Raw genomic sequence first — 5,955 nt, 5'->3', positions numbered from 1 at the left:
CCTCGTCGCAATCGGAGGAGATGAAGCGGCAGGTGCCGGTGATGCTGCCCGGGAGGAGGAAGCCTGCTCTGATACCAATTGTTGGAATTAGGGTTGCAGGAATGCACACACAACTTCAAGAAGATGAGGAAGCTTGAGCACAACACAGTAGTGTATTATGAGTGCCAAAAATGAAAGATTACAAGCCCTAGAAGATAATGGGCGTATATACAATGCACGGGGGAAAAAACCTCCTAGTGAGGGAAAAAGTGCCCCGGCGGTCCTAAGTGTGTTCACACACATCACTACTATAATATGGTAACACATTTCTATCAACACTCCCTCGCCCAAGCATATCATCCTCTTGGTTATAGTATCCATCTAAAGACCTTAGCTTGTTTTCCCTGAAGAAAGCAATGGTAATGTTTGTGTGCTTGTCTATCATCTTTTTCCTCTCAGTCAACTCCGGGCGCTGGGCTGTGAAGCCCTCCCGCTTGCAAGATACTCATAAAAGACGAAGACGCAGACGGCCTTTAAAAAAAAAAAAACCATTATATATATATATATATAATCGTTTTTTTACGATTGGTGGGCTGTCGGCTGCGGCTGGCTACGCAAGCAGACCGGCGAAGAGGTCCAAGTGTTGCAGCTGGCAGTTGAAGTGGGGCTAGTGAAGAAGCAGAGGCGACGGCGTGAAGCATTGAAACAGCAGGCGCAGCCAGCTGAAAGAAGGCGTAGGCGGCCAGTTGTAGGCGAGAGGCGGGCGTGGCTGGCGAGAGGCCTGGCGAGAGGCGGACGTGGTCGGCGAGAGCGCAGAGCGGCAGCAGAAGCAAAGGCCAAGAGGCCTGCAGAGCAGGAGTGGAGGTAGGCGGCCAAGAGGAGTTGAAGCGCAGCAGCAGTGTGAAGGCGGGTTGTGGGAGGTAGAAGGTGGAAGCAGAGTGGCCGTTGAAGGCGGCTGTATAGCTGGGAAGGCTGAAGGCGAAGTGGGGGTGGCCGCAAGTTGGTGAAGCGGCCGCTGCTACAAGAAAGCAACACACGTGAAGTCGGCGACGAATCCGGGCAAGCCGATCGGTGCGGATAAGGTAGGTGGAAATTTCTCATTTTTTTATTTTTTTAATATTATTTTTTTAATTTTTATGTTTTTTTTATTTTTAAATTAAAAAAAAACAAAAAAAAAATATAATATTTCTTATTAAAAAAAAGAAAAAAGAAAAAAAGAAAAAAAGAATAGTAGAAAATCTTTTATAAAAAAAAAGACAAAAAAAAAACAAAAACAATAAAAACCGACAAAAGGAGAAAAAAAACAAACAAAAGGAAATTTTTTGATTTTTTTAGGAGTCTATTATTTTTCGCATATTTTGTAGTTCTTCATTAGTGTAAACTGCATTTTTTTCATTTTTGTAACTTTGTGCATAGTTAGTATTTTTTTAGGGTAATTCATAATTCTGTGTAAATTAAAAAAAAAAGAGTAAAAATCAAAAAAATCATAAAATCATTTTAAAAATAAAAACAATTAAAAAAAAATAGGTTAGATAAGTACACCATACATTTTCTTTTTTAATTGTCTCTAGTGGTTAGGTAGGGAAAAATATATATATATATACATATATATATATATTTTTATCAAAAAAACAAAACACAAAAACCAAAACTAAAATAAAAACCCAAAAAAACCAAAAAAATTTTGACCTTATGCACTTACGGTCAGGACGTCTGATAGATTCTGCCATAGGGCCTAGGGCACCTTCTAGAGTACCTACGCAAGAAAGTGGGACCCAATCGGTAGGCAATTTGGCAGATATTGCTGAAACCCTTACTGAATCCCAATCCGATACCCTTTCCTCCAGAACAACTAGTTCATTGTCCATGGACAATCTAGTGCCGACAAATAGTCATCCCGTAGCCCAAAATAGGACACCCACACGATCCTTTAATCCATTTGAAGCCGATATCATGGGGTTAACACTCAATGCGAGACTCCAATATGTCTACACAAATGCTCAAGGAGCTGAGATCTTTAGGGACCCACAACAACGGTATCTTGTTAAGATCGCCGACATATTCTCAGAACTCGATAGAGCACCTCTAGTCAATGACCAGGGTAACATGTATATGGGTGGAGATGGTGTTCGCTACGAAGTCACCTACCATCCAGAAAAGGTAGACAAATTAGGGGAGCTCTCTAAAACTGAGTTGTTAGACTATTCACAACTTTCCAGAGCAAAAGAGTCTAGAGATGACTGGCTTATCGAGCCGGACATGCCTGGACCATCCAATGCCCAGTCCTCAAAGCCATCCATAGATGATTTACTTCTTGTAGATCTAAATTTGGAAAGGGATAGGAAAGGCAAGTGTAAAATAGATCAGGGGGATGAAAGTCAATGGGAGTTTGTACGACAAATTCCTGTGACAAAGGTCTTACAGGATGACCCACTTCAAGAGGTCTATAAGGACTCGTTAGAGGGATATTATGCCACAACTAGATTGCCACCGCTGGATCTTCCTCTAGCTCATGTGGTGGTAGTTGAGAAGCGTACAGGACACATGAACAGAATAATCAATAAATGGGCCAATGAATACCGAACCTTAGATTGGAAAGAGATTAGGGAACTCACGTGGAAAGGACAACCATTATTTATGGAAGTGTTCTCAACAAATCCAGCCAAACCAGGAGAGACAGCCTTTCTTGGAGAAACTGTTGCTCCTCCCCTACGAGAGTTCACTAGAGAGGGACCTTCAACATCTAAGTGGACCACTGCTAGTAGCCCAACTCTAGCACCAAGATATTGTCCTACACCAAATGTGCGACCTCAGGTCACACCACACCAACATCTCTCTCACTATAACAATAGGAGGAGAGAGGAGCCAACTCGGCCTCCTATAAATGCACCTCCTGAAATGAGGGTGACAAGATCTTTGGAAGGGTTTGGTGAGGCTGGTAATAGGGTACCCACACCAATTTTGGAAACATGTGGACCAGCTTTCCAAAGAGAGGAACAATTCCCACTAAGAGCGAGAGGCCGTAGGCCCTATGATGAGTATTCAAGACAAGTAAGACCATCAACTCTTCAGAAACTGGTAAAGAAGTATGAAGGGTCGGGAGATCCATACGATCATGTAGCAGCTTTTAGGCAAGCAGTTCGAGCTGAGCAAGTTGCTGATAAGCATACTCAAATAGAAGGGTTTGGACTCACTCTTGAAGGAAAAGCCCTTGCTTGGTTTCAGGCATTAGAAGCTTCAGACAAAACTTCTTTACGAGTTTTGGAAGAGAGATTCATTGCTGCTTTTTCCTTGATGGGAATTCAACATGACACGGTAGCACACATCTACTCTTTCAAGCAAGGTGAGAATGAGAGTGTTAGAGACTGTGTAAATAGAATGAAGCAGTACATTAGTCGTTGCCCAGAAGATGAGAAACCCGCCCAAAGTCGATTAATTTCTCTCTTCTTAAAAGGCCTCAAAAATTCGACACTGCATACACATCTCTATGCGAAGAAGCATACAAGTTTCAATGAGTGTTGCCATGATGCTATGGATTTCACCGACAACTTCAAATTCCAAGATGGTTCTGGCCCGGAGGTGAAACCTAGAAATCAATGGGGTGATGACCAAAGTTCAGGGTCTAGCGCGCTAGTAAATCCCGACCAGATAGCTAACCTAGTGCTAAGGAGATTAGGACAAACCTATCGTCCACCCATGCAGCCACAACAGCAGCAGCAGAGAATGAGGAGTATACTTCCTATAGGTCCTCATCTTTGTGGAGCATGTGGCGGTGACCATAAAACAGAGGACTGTAATACCTTTTCTCCTCTAGTCACAAACCAACCCACAAAGAAGTGGTGCCAAGCCTGTGCATGGAACTATCGTCCACCCATGCAGCCACAACAGCAGCAGCAGAGAATGAGGAGTATACTTCCTACAGGTCCTCATCTTTGTGGAGCATGTGGCGGTGACCATAAAACAGAGGACTGTAATACCTTTTCTCCTCTAGTCACAAACCAACCCACAAAGAAGTGGTGCCAAGCCTGTGCATGGAACTTTACTCATACCACACAGGAATGTACTCGCATTGCGAGAATGAGACAGGAACGTGAGCAGCCGAGGGGTGGAGTGGCTCCACAAATGTATCAACAGTATACTAGTTTTGAACGTAAGCCACCGATGACACAAGAACAAGCACGACCTGTTCTTGGTGCTCAACCTCCTACTCCAGGGACTGCTCCTGTGAGGGTTATCGACTATGACAATTCAAATATGTGTAGAGACTTGGTAAACCCAGGCTATGTGGAAGAAGAATACGCATCATATTCATCCAAAGATAATCTCTTTGAAAGTCCCGTATACCCAAGCCAAGCACTGGAGACTCAACCAGGGGAACAAAACTCTTTAATGTTGCTAGGCGGCTACCAACCTAGGACTCCAGGCCCCTCAGGTCAATGGCAGCCAAGGAAAGTAGAAGCCAAACCAATGGGCCCCTGTTATGAGTGCGGAGAACCCCATTGGGCTCGTGATTGTCCACATCGCTCAAGGCAAGCATCTCGGTCAAATACAACAGTACAACAGTTTCCACCAATCGAAAGATATTGTCTAGGGTGTTGTGTAGAACACTTCCCAAAAGACTGTCTGCTGAAACCACATGAGGAAGGCACCTCTCAACCAAAGGTTTCACTCAACCTTGTAGGCACAGTTCCATCGCCACCTTCATCTGAGAATGAGGATGTCGTGCCACTTAGAGTCATGACTCGATCACAGACAAGAAACGCTGAAATACAAACTGATGAGACACCTCGAACTAGGGACGCAAAGACAAATCTGGTGGACAAGACCCTACAGTCCAATAGAAAAAAGACCACTCGGAGGAAGAAGAACCGAAACAAACAAACTAAAAGTACATCCACTAGTTCTCAAGAAGCCTCTAAACAAAACATACGGGATAAAACTTTTACATCCCAGGAAGTGCGTGAGGAACATCAACCTCAACCTGAGCCTAGTGTTAAACAAGATGAGGCTAGTACGACTGAGGTTAGTTCTGGGGGTTCTGTTTTTTTGGATAAAGTGAATAAGACTCTAGAGGCCATCATTGATGCTCATAGAAGTCGCATTGCAGCTTTATCTGAGCTACCCACGAAGCTTCAAGAATACCCAAACCCTCGTGAGGAGAAGATCAATCTAGCTGTACATCAGCAACTCATTAGGGAAGCTCAGTCAATACTTGAGGGACCACCACCACCTATTCCTCGGGGCCCAACCTCTCTTAAGCCAACATTAGAAACTATACCAGAAGTGTCATCAAGTAGAGAAATGAAAAGTGAGTTCATTTCACAAGCTCAAAGCGAAAGATCGGCACCAATTGACACTCCATTGAAAGAAGAAATTCTGCCATCACCCAGCCTTGTCTTCCCATACAATGATGAAGTTATTGATGCTAATGAGGACATGGCAAATGAAATGTGGGCCGCAGTAACTGAGAAAATTAATGGGAACATGTCTTCTGTTAGTTCGCCTCCATTCTCTGAGGTGGATTTTACCAGAGGCACGGAAAACAAATTTAGACACCCAAGCATTCAGGAGGAAGTTCAAACAATTGTTTCTCCTAGAAGTAAGCATACAATGAAAACCTTACCATCGTATCTGGGAGAATATGAGAATTGTTCTCAAACCTTGAGGATACCCTCCATGCATAAAAGGTTGACTAAGGAGAAAGATATGAGTATGGTGCAAGCTATTTTGTCTGCACCAGTGGCTTGTACCTTACCTTTGCTTGAGTTGATAAAGATTAAACCTGAGTTGTGGAATGATATTGCCACATGTTTGTCAGAGCAGGTATTGCTACAAAAGGGTCACCATGAGTGTACTATACACCCTGAGACAAAGCATGTAATGCCAGTTCCTATCAATCAACAAAGTAGGAAAATTTTGTGAAGACGATCAGGGAAATGCTACCCTCCCATTAGAAGTGCGAAAAGTATCTTCAAC

Source organism: Cibotium barometz, chromosome 41 (genome assembly GCF_041138505.1).
Source record: "Cibotium barometz isolate CiBa-2024 chromosome 41, ASM4113850v1, whole genome shotgun sequence".
Classification (NCBI taxonomy): Eukaryota; Viridiplantae; Streptophyta; class Polypodiopsida; order Cyatheales; family Cibotiaceae; genus Cibotium; species Cibotium barometz.
The sequence above is the reverse complement of the archived record's forward strand: the minus strand, read 5'-3'. Positions refer to the sequence as shown.